At 42.3% G+C, this 17,219-nt stretch overlaps 2 protein-coding genes across 2 annotated transcripts in view; both read left to right on the top strand.

Annotated features, from left to right (window-relative positions):
* Lgr5 (leucine rich repeat containing G protein coupled receptor 5) overlaps positions 1-17,219 on the top strand; it is a 134,814-nt gene that overhangs the window by 20,244 nt on the left and 97,351 nt on the right. The window lies entirely within an intron of this gene.
* The window catches only part of LOC120093591 (39S ribosomal protein L50, mitochondrial-like), a 29,642-nt gene extending 12,423 nt beyond the window's left edge, over positions 1-17,219 (top strand). The window contains exon 1 of the mRNA XM_039080129.2: positions 1-17,219. This exon is cut by the window's left edge and continues 12,423 nt beyond it. The gene's annotated coding sequence lies outside the window, so the exon portion shown is untranslated.

Genomic DNA, 17,219 nt, shown 5'->3' with positions numbered 1-17,219 from the left:
TTATAAAAGAGGAATGCAGTGGGGTTGGGAGACGCAGGCTAGACAAGTCCTAGGATGTTGTAAGAAGGAGCTTACCAATTAGGACTTTAGAAGACCAGAATGCTGGTAGGAATGCACACAGTGATGACAAGAGTCATCAGGTTTCAGACGGGAACATAACTATTAGGGATGGAAAGAGACGCCCCTGTTGCACTCTGGCAAAGAATTTGTCTCCATTCTATCCATGTCCTGGAAATGTGACAGAGGGATTTTTCAAGACAGCGTGATACTCAGCCTGCAGAAGAGCTGTGACGTGTTAGCCATCTCTATGGTGAGAATCTGGAGCCAAGAGGAGGGGTGGGAGGCAAGATGCGAAAAGTACTATGTGTGAGTCTCCCGCCATAGACAGAGCAAGAACAGACAACCGTTACAACCATTAGTACCATTGAAGTGAAGCCATCACGCCTGACACTGGAACAATAGCAAAGGTGTTTTGGGGACAGAATCCCACCTGTTGAATTGAGATCAACAAGGTAGTGCAAAAAGTAGAAAACCATTTGAAAGACTTCTTTTCAAAGAGAACACTGAAGGAGGCTCCTCTGTCAAAAGTCCACTTACAAAAGTGATTTCCCTGACTCGGACACTCAGAAGCCACCACAGCGGTGGTCCAAAAGGGCCTGGTTACTTCTCAAGATGGTAGAGGAGCCAGCATCATCCAAGTGGTGCTTGTTTTAAAGGTATGCAGACTGAAAGGATCGCAGGGTTATGGAGTCTTATGCCAAGTTTTCGGAGAAACGCCTAGGACCCCAGGAAGTGTGTCAGAGGGTCGGATTCCCTGGTACTCGTAAGAGAGAGCCGGCTGTGCAACTTTGAGGGGGGTTGCTTCTAAACTTGAAGTTGAAATGTTTAATAGAAAATAATGAGCATTAGTTGATTGCTGTCAGCGACAAAACTACTGCTATAGACAACTTAAAACGAGGGAGGATAAACTTGACCCACGCTTTGAGAAGTTTCCATTCAAGTTAGCTGGCACCATTGAGAGGCAGGACCTGATGGTGGAAGGGTATGTTGGGAAAGAGTGTCTCGTCTAATGGCAGTCATGAGGAAGAGAGAGGAGGGCCAGGAGCAAGGTATGTCTTTCTAATACATGCCCCAGTGACCTTCTTAGTCCAGTTAGACTCCATCTCCTAATTTCCACCACCTCCCAGCAGCACCATCAGGCTAAGGATTCATCAAGGGATTAATCGGTTGGTTCTGGTTGAATCCTGTCAGTGTCTAGAAGCTACTTACCTGTCAATCAAGTCTAACACATGAGCCTGTTTTATATTTAAATCCCAACACCCTGCTACATAGGGACAGCACACTGTCTTCCAGAAGACTGGATCCACATAAGTAAAAGCATATAAAGGACGTTTCTCTCCCGGGGGGGGGGGGGGGTGCGGTATTTTTCAGATTTCCCGAATGATGCAAAAATGGTTTAAAATGAAGCATGCCAACACACACACCCCCACATCATATACACACAAACACAAACACACACATAAACACACACACACACACACACACACACACACACACACTTCCTGAGAAGAAAAATGGTACAAATTTAGAGGTTAATTTGGCTAATGTATTAATGGCCCAGTACCAGTCACAACTTCTGCCTGCTAAAGAGAGTTTTCAGAGCCTTATCCCATGTGTTCTTCAAATCATGGGGCCCTGCACGGATCTCCGAGATTCTAAGGCTCTACACTTCTATGTTCAGTAGCCAGTAGTTAATTATATGCTTAAACGGTACCATTTGCCCTTTCTGATATGTCATCTGCAAATGAGAAAATGTATCCAGCGCCCATTTTAGTGCAAACATTGACCTGGATTAACGAATAAGGAAACTTTACTTGTGCATGAATGCCTGACCACACTGAATGTGCAGATGTTGTATGCCCCTAAACCAGGGGAAGCAGGGAAAGAAGAATGAAACGGAGTTTATTTCACGAGTGGCTTCCTTTCTCAGACTCGTCCACTTTCAATTCTTTTCATCTTATTTCACGGTAACTTCATTTCAAGCCATCTTTATACACCTCCCATTTCCCATGTGAAGCAGAGTTGATTTCCTGAGCAGGATGCTGGAGTCTGTAGGCTGCCTTTTCTAGACCAGTGGTTCTCAGCCTTCCTAATGCTGTGACCCTCTAATACAGCTCCTCACGTTGTGGTGACCCCCAATCATAAAGTTATTTCATCACTACTTCACAATTGTAATTTTGTTATTATTATGAATTATAATGTAAGTCTCTGATATGCAGGATATCTGGTATGTGACCCCCAAAGGGGTCATGACCCACAGATTAAGAACCACTGGTCTAGACTTCTGGGCTTCCAATGACCTCTGACCCTACCTCTTCTCTCGTGTCTCAGAAGTGACATACCCTGTCTCTTTTCAAATCTTATCTTAAAGTTGTCATTCTAATCCCCTTCCATTCCGGGGACCCATAGCTTATTCCTTGTACAAACTATTACTGAGCATATGCTGCACAAGTTGCTATGGGAGGACGCAAACAGAGAAATTATCTACCCACCCTTTTGTAAAAGTTTGCAATGAAAAAGGTTGGTGGTGTCCCAACAGTATTAAACTGGGTAGCCTCCCTTGCTGCTGTCAGGGGTGATGTCTCTGTATCCCTTTAGTCCCTTTCTGTCCCCTATCTGCCATGATGTCTTGGTGCCAAGCATAGCACCTGACATGCTGACAAGTCACATAAGCATCTATAAAGAGAGAGGACCAGCAGAGACCTCCAATCAAGAGGCGAATGCTTTGTACTCTGCTCTGCAATTTCCTCAGACCGTTTCCCCCTTTTTCTTCTTCTCTGCCACTGTTCTTGAAAGGGAGACTAGACTCAATGCCACTGTTTCATGACCACCACCACCCTCACTCTTTCATCCCCTTTGAGACCCTGAGACCAGCCTGCCGTTCCCATCAGCCATTCAACTGAAATCGCCTTCCTTAAAGGCTACCAGTGGTTTCCCGTCACCAAATCCAGACGGCCAGTTTTCGGCAGTCCATCTTCCAAGCCGGCTGTGAAACACCAGGCTGCTCTCCATCCATCCATCCCTTCCTCCCCGTCCCGAGCAGAGTGGGGCAAAGGTTCTGGCTCCAGATAGTATGCATTTTGGAAGGTGTCATGTCTGGGTATGGCCACAGTTCAAAGTTCAATTTCCTTATCTGTAAAAATGGGGTTAATAAAATATGTCACTTGTGTCTGGCACACGACTGCTCTGCCTTCCGATTCCTCTCTTTGACCCCTCTCTTTTCACACATGCTTGCTCTGCTGCCAAACTAGAGCTAACGAGGTCACATCGCTTACGTGGGGATCAGACACAACAGAGCCCTGCTTGCTTTCTTTCTTGTTTAAAAAAAAATTATTAATTTTTATCTATATGAGTACACTATGACTATCTTCAGACGCACCAGAAGAGGGCATCAGATCCCATTACAGATGGTTGTGAGCCACCATATGGTTGCTGGGAATTGAACTCAGGACCTCTGGAAGAGCAGCCAGTGCTCTTAACCACTGAGCCACCCCTTCAAGTCCCCGAGTCAGCTCAGGACATGCACAACTGCAACTGTGCAGATGCTTGGGAACCTGAGAGTCTGACAGCCCCTGTGTACCATGGTCCCTAACTAGCTGTCATTTAATAACTGTTTATCCACCGTCTTAGTGTCTCTTCCTTAGAAGAATGAAGTGCTGGCTTCATGTACAGCTAAGGTGCTCACCTCTAAATGGTATGATTGTTCCCTTTCCGACCCTGTGGTGCCACGTTTTTCCATCCAAGTTCCCATCCATTGTTCATACAGATTGGACTGAACCCTTCTTGTATTTAACTGTCCGTATGACCCCCTCTTGTCCTCTAGCTGAAATGGCTCCGTTCCCACCTCCATGTAGGGAACTGTGCCAGGCGTCCCCCAAGTGCCATCTCCTCATCCACAGCTGGGGTACTCGCATGCCCACCACTGATGTTGGATATTGTCTCTTAGACCCCTAAAGTTTTCTCCTCACTCTTCCCTGCCCCACCGGTTTAACCCTTACTCATTACCCAGTTGTGCTTTCCTCTGGCTTAGTCTTAGCCATGCTCTACCTTATTAAAGACAAGCCATACCTAAATGTGGTTCGATTTGTCAACCCCAGAATCTTCACCCAGGGCTTCACAGCACTTCACCCAAACATCCCAAGTAATATTAGATGTCCCATCTGCCAGCCAGTCTGCAGGGCAAATTCCTGCCAAAGCACCTGAGCCTGTACGGGGCTTGCACTCTAAACTGATTGCATCCCTAGCTAGATGGATTTTATATGTTAACCTTAAATGAACAAAAAATTTAAAAGAAATCAACTCTTAGTATGTTGCAGCACACTCAGTCACTTGACAGACGAAGGAACTTTCCATAATCATTTGCATATATTTGCATATTTCCCTCCAGTGCACTGGTTCATAATGGCAGCAAAAGATCCAGGACCACTGAGGTGTGTTTATCACCATGTTCCTGGGTACCACCCATAGTGACTTTGATTTGGAAAAAAGACTTAGCACATGTTCTTGGGCGACATCACAGGTGCCGAGGGTTGCTGACTGCATACTCTTATTCTTGGTGTTGTTATTGTCTTTTGTTGTTTAACAACACATAAATTGTTGGGGTTTTTTTAATTAATTAGCTCTTTGATGATTAAACAGACATGTTTAATGCATTTCTTTACTCTTCCTCTCCTCTCTTGTCTCCTCTCACATTTCCTATCAACCAACCACATCCCTGTTCCTTTCTCAGACTCATGACTTTGGCTTAATCTAACCAGGGCCATCTGTGTGATCAGGATTGTCCACTGGAGCCTGGCAGACTCACTAGAGTGGGCATACGATTGAAGCCGATGGCTCCTCGATGGACAAAAACTAGTCTAGCAGTGAGACAGTGTCCCCCGAGCCCTCCATCTTTGTGCTTGGCTTTGAATTGTGCAGGACGCAAACAGATATCTAAGGAAGTAACCCAGAGTAGATTCTGATGGTCCATGTTCTCACCTAGGCTCACCTAGGCTTCGGTGTCAGAAACATTTGGGTCGGAGGGTGCCAGACTGACACAGAGAAGGATTGAAAGAGAGGAAAAAATCACACTGAGTTAAGAAAATCAGGATTGTTTCATACACACTTCAATTATGAGTCTAGAGTAGACAGAAAGGGAAACGTTCCAAGTCCATATAATTAAAGTGACTTTTAACAGGCTAGAGGCCAAGGAGGACATTTGTGTTGTTTGAACGAGTACATCCATAATTGCTTCATTTAAGCAAGATTATTTGATATTAAGATGCCGGGAATTTTATTTTTTATTTTCACAAAGACGGGGATCTTCCTTGGCTTCCTTCCTCTACTTAAAAAAATGCTGTATCCCAGAATTTTTCTTTAGTTCACAAGATATATCCTCAGAACACTACTACAGGGGTTCACCCCCATCTCCCATTCAGCCATATAAACCTCGTCTCTTCTTGCATCTATATTTTCTTTGTCCATGAGGTCGGGCCTTGTGATTTAACACCTGGAAAAGCACGCTTTTTAATTCCTCTATTAGAGACTTCCCTTGGAACACCCTCTTCAGGTAACACAAACTGATTAGCTGGAAGTGGGAAAACAGTCTCTAGTAATCCACAGTGGAGAGGTTATCAAATGGCCACTTCCTGACACCTTGGGAGAATCTAAATAAAAATAACTCAGCAGCCGAGCCGGCAGCAGTGAGGATGTTTTGCTGGCCTTGAGTCTTAAGAAGCAGGAGTCGCACCTGTCCCATCCGCCTTGGCATTGCGCAATGTCTAGCACGCGGTTAGAACTCGATTGAATGAGATAGTTTTTTAACCAGCACTGCACCTGGGAAGGTTGGCAGGCTGCCACCAACCAGAAGGCTGTTGTTCTTCCGTGATTTCTGTGCCTTTATGTAGAAGTAGAAAGTCATGAATTACAGCATCCAGACAGACTGCTATGAGGATTAGCCATTGAATAGAACAGTTTTTTTTTCCTGTTTGTGTTTTTTTTAATGAGGATAAAATATACCAGCCTAATCCTACTTTATGATCTCAGCAAGAGAATGGAAGGAGCCCAGAGGACTAAGCAACTATGTTACTTCTGTATCATCGACCCTGAAAGGGCTTAACATTCCTTCATTTCATTTTAGCAAAGAGTTTCTTTCATTAGAGGGGGTTCAGAAACATTTCACTAAACTCCCGATCAGTTCTGACTGCTCGTAAATATTGGCTGGGCGCAGAACTGAGGATGTTTTGTGGAGTAAAGTCACCCCATGTTGACACTTTTAAATCCGATAGGAACGAGGCGGAGAAATGGATGGTAAATGTGGCGGATGAAACTTAAAAACTACAAACTTGTTTGGAGATTAAGGAGGGAATAGAAAAAGACATCCTGCATCTAAGAGTCTTCCTGAGCACTCTATTTTGCAGTTGGGATCTCTGCAAAACAAGAGCATAGCTTCTACACCTGATTTATCCTCTCCCCCCCCCCCGTCTGTCTTGGGATTTAACGAGTTGTATGTAAGAGAGAAATCTGGCACGCTCTAATGAATTGAAGAATTGAGATGCTTCCCTTGGTTTCCAAGGTCTGGCTGTCATTCTTGGCTCTTCCAAATTTAAAGAAACTAGAGTTAGGAACATAACTTTGGCTCTTTTGAGAGCTCCATATTTAGCAAAACTGGTACCATTTTGTCCTTGGAAGTAAAATGATCACAGCTGGCTTTCAAGTTGATCTTGAGTGATAATGAGGGTTACCGAGTTATTTATTTGAGGTGGGGTCTGAATACTTGGAAGATGATGAAGGCCAAAAAAGAAAATAATGTGTATCTATCTTTGAAAAATGAAAATAGCTACCAGTTACGATGTGCCAGTTTTCACATATGTTAATTTATTTATTTCTAACATCAAAACAGTGAGGTTTGCTTCTAGTCCATAAATAACGAAATCAGAGAGTTGAGGAATTTTCCAGGATTTCAAATGTAATGAACAGTGAGGAAGTAACTGAACAGAGAACTGTCTAACCCTAAAGCTGATGCGTCCTCTAAGGGTCCACAAAGACTTTCCAAATGTCAACTTGGCCTTAATATTAGCTGTGGTGACCGTTTTAACTGTCTTTTGGAAAATTTGAAGTTATGTTAAATGTGGTAAGGGCAATTGTACAGTTGAGAAAGTCTTGTTCAATATTATACTGGTGAGTCCTTTTTACGATAACTTTTCCATGAAGAACTGGGGAAATAATAAATGTCATAGGACTCAGTCCTAAAGATTTGGACTTGCTTGTTATTGTTTGCCCATTTGTGTGCGTGTGTGTGTGTTTACAAATGTGTATTCATGTCAGAGCAGGAGCATGCACACCCAGAAGCAGCTAGCTGACAACATTGGGTATCATTCCTCAGGCACCATACACCTTATATTTAAAGACAGGGATCCCTCAAGGGTCTGAAACTCACCAAGTAAGCTAGCTGACCAATGGGCCCCAGGATTCTCTTTTGTACACCTTGCCAGCACAGCAATGACAAATACAAGCTAACTCATTCGGCTTTTTACATGGGTTCTGGTGGTAAAACCCAGGTCCCCCAAGCTTACAAAGCAAGCACTTCACCAACTGAACCATCCTTGCAGCTCTTTGATCTAACTTTTAATACCTGCTTTATAGACGGTTGGTTGGCATGTCACCCATATCTCTGATCATCACAACCTTTCTGTGGAAGTCAAAGTGACCCGGTCATTCTGTCCAGTGCTGTTTATTAACTGCGTGCAATTTATGGATAATTAGTGACCTCCAAAAATATCTTAAAATTATATTTTTATATGATTAAGATTGGTATGTCATGACAGTTTAGCAGGTCACGTGGCAATGCCATGAGCAGTCATTTTAGTTGCCAAAATCCTAAACATTGTACCCAGAAACTACTTTTTCTTTCATGGGAATTCAGTATCTCATCCTCTGGTCCCTAAATGGCCATCCTTTACATTTCTGAGGTACTAAAGCTTTGTGTCATTAATGCAAAATCTGCATCCAAGATTTCTCAGAGCTTTATTGGAATTCTTATTAATTCTCGCAGGATTTCGGTAAAGTTGAGACAGATGCTTTTAAACATAGAACAAAGGACATTAGGTAATATTGATATCTGATCAACAAAACCACGGGGGAGGGTAGTTTTAAACTGATCGTTAAATGTTTCTAATGCTTTTGTCCTCATCTATTTTAATTTTTTTCTGTTTTGGGTGACAGAAACTGCTGTAAACATAAAGAAAAAACTAGTAAACAAGACAAGACACAGACAGTTGCATGTCCTGGAGCAAAAGGGCTGCAACACTTAGATAACTAAATAAGACCTAGGCGTGACATGCTAACAATTGCCCAGTTGAGTTGTCCACCTAAGGCTTCAGTCTGAACTGACTATATCTGGTAGAGAAGAGAACAACTGTGAAATGTGGAGGAACAGGACCTTGAGCAACTGACTAAAGAACGTCTCCACTCTAGGCTTTGTAGCAAAAAAAAAAAAAAAAAAAAAAAAAAAAAAAAAAAAGGTTGGCACACAGTTACAGAGTTGAAATAACAACCTGTGAACCATACGAGGAAAAATGGCTCAAGGTCTCTCAGTCTTGAATAAGCCTTCTAATGAAGGCATTTATCTAAACTCTGAAGCAGTTTTCAGTAGTCCTACCCAAAGCCTAATGGGAAAAGTCGAAACTCTGAGTTGGCCTATTTACAGAGACAGTTTCCAAGATTGACTGATGGTTGACAAATGCCATTTAAGCATTCAGGGTCAGCTTTATGCTTTTGAAAGGGTCTTAAGAGAAAAATCCTCCCCACTGTAGAAGATGCCCATAAAGTATTCCTGAGATGGGCTTGAGGCACAAGGGCTGTGCCTGTGGTGAATTCTATCTTTTATTTATTTATTTATTGATTGATTGATTGATTGCTATTTCTTTGCAGAGTTCCACAAATGCAAGGCTCAAAAAAGGAGGGCAGCGAGCCTTCCTGTAATATACCTCTGTGTGTAATATACCTTCTATGTAATATACCATATGACCCGGTGTGATTTGTCAGTTAGGGTTCCATAAACTCTTTCCAGACAATTGTACACAAACAGGATAGGTTTGTTCAGTTTCTTGCTGTTAATATGGAATTGTAATAGCACACACACACCCTCCCCCACATCCAAACCAATATGTAACATTGTCCAAGTAAGGTGTTTGGATTTTTTTTTCAGCTTTCATATTTTCGTCTGGCGTTAATTTTTATTTAGATTAGAATGTAGATTATTTTAGATTTATATAATACCATTGCCTATATATGTGTTACTAATCATATTTTTGTTTGGAAAGAAGTTTTGTTGGTTTCTTTGTTGTTTCTGTTGTTGTGGTGCTACAAATTGAACTGAGCCTCAAGCCCAGAGCAGCTACATTCTCGCCCGTTGAGCTGCATCCCAACCCTGTGAATCAGATTTTACTCAACAGAGGCAGTATTTTCTTCCCAGTTTCATTCTTCTGTGCATTGAGTCACTGGGGTTTGTGGATGTGTGTTTGGGGGTGGTGGGAATGCTCAATCTAAAAAGTATCAAATTCCTGCAAATTATATCAAACTGTATCTTCCTAGAGCAAAAGTCTAAATGCAGTTTTAATTTAATGTATCCAGTTGTAATTCCTGTTGAAATTACTCCCACTTCATCCTGTGTCCTCTCCAAGCATTTGCCAGTGAAATCTGGAGCTGATTTCATGAGCAAGACGCCTGTGCCTCCTCCCATGATCCCAAAGAGGTGTGAGGTGAGCCATAGTTGTGTTGGACAGGCCTGTCACTGCCACAGACCCCATAGAAATTATGGGGTTCTAGAGCCCTGGCCTTGATTGCCCATTTCCCTGAGCTACTGACAGTGATCTGACAGGAGGCGACACTGGCACAAAGAAGCCAAGAGGAGGCAGGAGACAGGAGAGAGGCTGGAGCTGAGAAACTAAGAGAAGCCAGTGAAGTGAAAGCTAAAAGGTTAAACACATGAAGGCTTCCCAGCCCACAGTCTGTCAGCCACTCCTCCCACAAACCCTGGAAGCAATGCCCCCCTCAGCTGCTGTGGAAACAACTAAAGACCCAGTGCCACACAAGAAGGCAGGGTTTTTGCAAGGCACCACAAGCCCAGGCACATCAGCCAGTTCCTGCTCCTCCTTTCTTACCTGGATGATTGGCAGCCACTCCCTGTGGGTGGCCTGTCCTCTGGTTCAACCTCCAGGCTGCCACCACCAAGGCTGAAGTTAAAACCTTCATGGACTCTGCTCTACGCACAATGCTAGAGTATCCACAGAGATCTTAGTACTGGGTCGTAAACTATGAGACATCACTGTGCCGTTCCAATTCCCTTTCAGCTCTTCTGGCTTCATCAAAGAGAAAGTTTCCATGAGATAAGCTTGACCTTCAACACCTCTCTCAGACCCACCAGCATCTCTTATTACCAGCTCCAGGCTTGGCTTGGTCTCTAACTAGAAACTTGAGAAAAGCTTACTTAGGTTGCTTGGTGTCCACTGTAGCTATTCAGTTCCCCTCTGCTTATGACAGATAATATTGGCTTGTCGTCTGCAGGTAATAATAGACGTTTCCCATTTCATTTAATCGCTCTGGGTGCTCTGAATTACCATCTATCTGTATATCACAGCGTGCTGCTCAGATCTTGTTGTGCAAGAGACAACTCAAGAGATGAAAGGTTCATTCAGGATCGCAGATTCGGGGACCTCAGCACTGGGTTCTGTCGCTTCTGGGAGGTGGAGTACCATGGAGAAGAGAACTCGATAGAGTAGACCCGAGGTAGAAACCAGGCTGAGAGGGGGGTGGAGAACAAGGTCTTTCTTTCCATAGCATCCTTCAATGGTGTACTTCCTCCAAGTAGGCCTCACAACCTAATTATTTACCACATCCCAGTGATGTCATCGTATTATAAGTACATCAGGAAATGAATCCATTAATGAAGGCAGAGAGCTTACCAGCTGGACAGTAGGCCTTCACCACAAGAGCCTTTGGGGTCATTTTATTTCTTAACAATAGTATACGTACTGTCTCTTACACATGTGTAAGTATGTACTCTTACGTATGTAATGTGTATGTGTGCTTACCCACCTTGTATTGAACCCAGAGCCTTGGGCCTGCTAAGCAAGCATCACTGAACTTCATCCCCTTGCTAAGACATGGTTTTGCCATGCAGCCCAGGCTACCCTTCTACTACCTGTATCCACCTCCCAAGTGCTATGATTACAGGTGTGTGTCACAAATACAGTTTTAACACAAAGTAATCCAACTCTATTCTTTTATAGCGAAATAAGGAGTTGGTGGGCACTAAGCAATGAGCAAAGGCCCACGCTTCTCACACCATTTATAGATCCTGATATAATCTTACCCCCACCCCAGTCTGTCTGCAGATCAACTTAGCTCCATGTGCTGGGTCCTCCCCTACCCCCCAATGGATGGAGCCGATGTTCTCCCCGCTGCCATGCTGCCTTTCATGCAATTGTCCACCTAAGTCCTTCTTCTTCATCCCCTAAGGTCCTGCGCAAGAACAGAGAATCTCGACAAAGCCAGTCTGCCCCATAAGTGTACCAGTCCTACCCAGGCTACCCTTAGCTGAAAGAGGGTCCTCACCGTGGAGTTTACACAGCATCTTGGCTACATCTTAATTCAGTCCTTACCTCTTCTGTGGCTTCTGAATTACATTTCTCCTGCTATCCTATAAATTCTACAAGGGCAAGAAATGTGTTCAGATCCCTGACACACTTGCCTGGCCTGTAGTATTCAGTAAATGGTAGGTTAAAGTTTTTTAAGTTTCTTGTTTTTTGTTTTTTTAAATAGGGAAGGCAAATAGTCAGAGATGTCAAAGCACCAAAATTTAGCATTAGTATAACACATGATTTAAAAATAATACGATTTCCCTTAAATACTAAAAAGTGAGTTCAAGGGTCCACAAGTTGATGAATGGGTAACTGTGTAACGTGACCATGCAGTAGGATGCTATTCTGCAACCAAAAGGAACTAAACTGAGCCAACCTAAACGAACATTCTGTGTGGTTCTACCTACACAGGGTGTAGAGAACAGACCAATGTATGGATCGGAGCTAGAGTGGGGGTGGGGTGGGGAAATATTGGCTAATGGTACAATGAGCACAAGGTTTTACTTTGGGGTGAAGATTTTATAATGATAGATTTTTATGCTGATCAAACAACTCTATGTACCTGTGGAAAAACAATGACTTTTATACTTTAAATAGATGTACTAGTCATGTCTGAACATGGCTTCTCAGCAAAGCCTTTTCTATTAAAGACCGAAGTCTCTAAGCAGTATTGCTTGGATTTGAATTCTCTGTAACTTACCAGTCATGTGGTCATGTGTAGGATAATTAATTTCATTGTGACTCAGTTTACCTCTTGTAGAAAAGAGGTGAGGCTAGTCCCGACATAAAGGAATATTATGAAAGCTGAGTATGGCCAGCTGGTGAAGTGGTAGCACTCGAGAAATATTAGCTGTCACTAATTGTAAAAGATTATTACAAGTGTGCCCTGTACTGCGAGGATGTGCCTCTCTAGCACATTTGTCATATTGTGTCAGAGTTCTTCCAAATAATGGTGGCATGCTAAACATTCTGGCATACACATGCAGTCTCACTACTCAGGAGGCTAAGGCGGGAGGATTGTGTCTAAAACCAGCCTGATCTACCAAGCAAGACCCCGTCTCGAGAAAGGGAATGAATGAAAACGGTAATTTCCCTTGTAGCACATATAATATTCTTAACTATAAACTATCCTGGGCATACTGTATATACCACATAATAAAATGCATATGTGCATACACATCTAGCATGATGCCATGGATCCTCAGTACCAACTCATGAACACATTATATTAACTCTATCTCAACATGATTATCCGGAAGAACTAGGGTTAGCACCACTTTACAGAAAATAAGTCATTCGGGTTTCTGTGTTTACTGCATGTCAGGACTGAGACCATATGATTCCCCAGGTCAGTTTTCTCTTCTGAACACACACACGAACAAGCACACACACACACACACACACACACACACACACACACACACACACACACACTTAGCAAATACAGTGACTCAACCCCAGAGAACTACCTGAGGCTATGACAGGCTCTACAATGCTTCCCTTATTAAAACACATTTCCCATATCCACGGGCACTCCTGTCTTGTCAGAGAGCTTACAATAAGAAATATTCTTTTGAAATGGAAAATAGGCAGGGCCTTTGCCAGGAGAACGCTATTAAACAAACACAACTGAGAAAGAATAATCCCGGGAGGTCTGTACCACGAGGTGTGATCCTTGTCTCTCAACAGTAGCATTATAACATTGTTCAAAAACTACAGGCTGAAGGAGAGCATACGGCATCTGACTTCAATCATTTCAGTCGGTGGGCAAAAAAAAAAAAAAAAATGCTGTGCCTGTGGCACATGTACACCACAGCGCGAGCTGATGATGTGAAGCACATTGTATGATCAAAAAGGACAGAGCGAAAGTAATCCTTAGTGAGCAGCTGAGTTCACCTGGAGCATCTGGGTGTAAACTCCACAGCTTCCAATAGTCTCTCATGGGACTTTGTGAACTCCTATGTGAACTCTAGATCAATGTACATCCAGTATATCCTACATAATTCATAGATGGTTACTATCATAGTTTAGTGTTTAATTCCCGCTAAAGCTCCCCTCTCAGAGAGATGATAATCTAGTTTGAGGGATGGGATATTTTTAAACAGTATCATGGTTTTTTTATTGTCTCTTGTTTTGCCAGTATTTATCACGAGTCTGACCCATGTGAAGTTGTCAATAACTGTTGGTTAAGTGAACAAGTAAATGAGTGAGTGAGATCATTTTGAAGTCACATATCATGTTTATACACTTTCCAACACTGTAAAGACTTTCATCATTAATATTCTGAGTGGGAGAGTGAATAGACTTTCAATGAGTTAGCACAGCAATCTGAATTTTCAGAAAGAGTCTGGAAAATGAATAGTCTTTTCCATTAATTCCTACTCTCCTTTCTGATTAATTCATGTTGTTAAGATTTAGTTAAGAAAAAAAATGGCCAGGGTTGATGAGACAGCTCAGTAGGTAAAGGCACCTACCAACAGCCTGCCTGCCTGAGTTCGATCCCCGGACATCCCTGGGTCAAAGAGAAGGATCTCATGCAAGTTGTCCTTTGACCTTCACATTGGTGTGTGTGTGTGTGTGTGTGTGTGTGTGTGTGTGTGTGTGTGTGTGTATACACATATGTGCAGACTCACACACACATCATTTAGAGTAATACCTAAAATCATAGTTAATTACAAAATTCAATTATGATGTTTGACAGAGTAAATAATATTATTATTATCTATGAAATAAATGAATTACAAAGCAGTTGTCTATATATCACTAGATACTGAGGTAATACATTCTATTCTCAGGTATGCAGCCATTAAAAAGGGAGAGTCAGTTTGTTGACATGCAGAACAGTGGCAAGACCTCACTTATTCAACGGCGGCTTCATAAAACAACTCAGACAGGAGATGAAACTCAGAGTGCCAAATGATACCATCCAAATCCCACATGCTGAAGTCTCGTCAAACAGGAGCTCTAGGCTCACTTTCTTATTTGATCTCCTTTGTCCATCGTCCTAATAAATTCAATTATTTGGCTTCTGTATCTCTACGTATATGGATATAGATACATGTTGAATTGACACCACGATAAAGATCAACTATAAAAAAAAAAGTCTTTCATTTGTCACTGGTATCTGTAAGACTTGTTGAGTAACAACCCAACCAAGAGCAACAGAGGAAGATTTTCAAACAACCACCAAAACAGCACATGAGACTACCTTAGTATATGAAGCAAAGAATCCTGCAGTCATCATTAGTCATTCTGAATGGTCCAGAGCAGGTAAAGATGTCTGTATGATGGCGGCCGAGAATGAGAAAGAGAATTTCAAATGCTCTTTTTCAAAGACATTAAAAAATACAAAAAAAATTAAAAGTATATTGCTGAAATTTTAACACTGAAAATATCTAGACATTTTGAAAGGTCCGCATCTATTCAGGTGGGAAATCTATACCTACAGGTGGACATCTGCCTTAAGCCCACTGAATGAATTACAGAATTGTTTGCCTTGGCATTTAAGGTTTATTAATGGACAGCCAGTTCATTTTGGAAAATCTTTTAAAATACTATCATTAATTTAAAACAGTACAAAGATACATGTCGATAGACTCTAGAGCATGCCTTGCCTGTGTGCAACTTTACAGGACAAAATAAGGAAAACTTAATCACTGTAAGTTATAGAGGTTTTTTTTTTTCCTCCCAGAGGACACTAAGAAACATAAACAACATAACATTATCTGCAGCAGCAGTTCTCAACCTTTCTAACACTGTGACCCTTTTATACAAGTGGTCATGTTGTAGTGACCCCCAACCGTAAAATTATTTTTATTGATACTTCATAATTGTAATTTTGCTACTGATATGAATCATAATGTAAATATATGATATGTAGAATGGCCTCTGTGAAGGTTGGTTAGACAACTTCCCAAGGGGTTGTAACCCACAGTTTAAGAACCATTGGTCTACCAGAACTGGGCTAATAAAAAGTGCATTGTGCAATGCTTTTTGTTAGGAAAAAAAGGAAACATTTATCTCAGCACAAAGTTGCTTTTAATCTTGAACATTGCCTAGAGGAGACTGAATTACCCTTGGCGTGTTCAGAGGCAGAAGACCCTGTTGGTATCTCAAAGCAAAGACGGACAGTCTTAGGAGAGAGCACTGGGGCTTCTCTTCAAACTTGTCCTCATCAATGTTCTGATCTTTGACTACCAGACCTCACAAGAACAGCTCAAGAAGTTTCTCACAGCTGGCCTGAGGATACTCATTCAAGTCTCCTAAGAATGCATCTAGAAAGATTGTTCAACCACGAAAATAAGAGATGGGTGAGGAACTGTTTTCTTTGAAGTCTGTCGGTGTGTCTGATCCAAAGCTAATGTACAATGTGTACAAAAATGACCCAAAATTCCAAAATGTTCACTATCAAGAAAGAGAACCACCTAAAATATATGCACAATCTCCAAAATCAAAACATCACTCCTTTTATTGAAAGAGAGAGAGAGAAGAAAAGCTACTAAAGTGCATACTCAGTCCAAAGATGATGTCATTTCCCTACTTAATGTCCCAGAGGGGCTCTAAGACTCTCCAGGAGAGCCTGGGCATTGCACCATGACTAGGAAGGCCAGCTTGGGGCTAGCTCTGACCCTTGAAGTTTTGGGGGCCTAACAATGGGTCATGTTGCAACAAAAGCGCTTCCACTCACTGACGCCAACTGATCTGCAGTGTCTGGAAAGCAGCCCTCCTCTCCCATGCTTCAGTGCCCTTCGGCATGCTGTTCTCCTGACAGAAGTGCCTTGCCCATTTTAGCCCTCCCTTCATCCTAGCCAACACATCTCAAGACTCAGTCAGCTCAAGTGCTGGTGCCTCTCAGAACACTTAACGTCAGGGAAGTGATGATAAATTGTTTGATGCATGTGGAAAGAAAGTTGTTATCAAGTTTTGATGGAAGAAGTGATTAATTCCCAACCAGCCAAGACCTGTGAGAGGTTTTATGAGATGCTTCACGGGGTGACGGGCAATGTGGGACTGAGAAAATGATGCCTTCGTGCTGTGAGCTCCTTTCTTCCTTGGACATTTTACTTCCTGAAGTGTTCAGACCCCGATGGCTGTGAAGATTCTTTCTGATAAGATAGAAAACTTGCCATTGAATTACAGAACGATAACCGGGGACTCTGTAATTAGGAAGGCTATACTCTTTACACTTTTTTTATTTTATTGTTATTACGTATGTCTGTGCATGATGTAGTGGGTACATAGGCCATGGCATTCACACACAGGTCAGAAGACGGCTTTAAGGAATTGGTCCTCTGTACCTTTGCATGGGTGCTGGAGATCAAATTCGGTTAGGACAGTGTATACTATGAGCCCAGCCAGATCAGTCAGGAAATGGGGACAAAATGGTCAACCAAAGTCTTTCTAAAATCCCACCTTCTTTTACCATTCCCCTTGTGATGCTATAAAATGCCATGTCATCTAAGAAGGTGCTCCCCAACTAATGGCAATGTGTTGACAGTTTTATGGATATGAATTAAAGACATGTTCTTCAGTCCCATA

This window comes from Rattus norvegicus, chromosome 7, assembly GCF_036323735.1.
Source record: "Rattus norvegicus strain BN/NHsdMcwi chromosome 7, GRCr8, whole genome shotgun sequence".
Lineage (NCBI taxonomy): Eukaryota > Metazoa > Chordata > Mammalia > Rodentia > Muridae > Rattus > Rattus norvegicus.
This window is presented reverse-complemented; position numbering and strand designations above follow the sequence as displayed.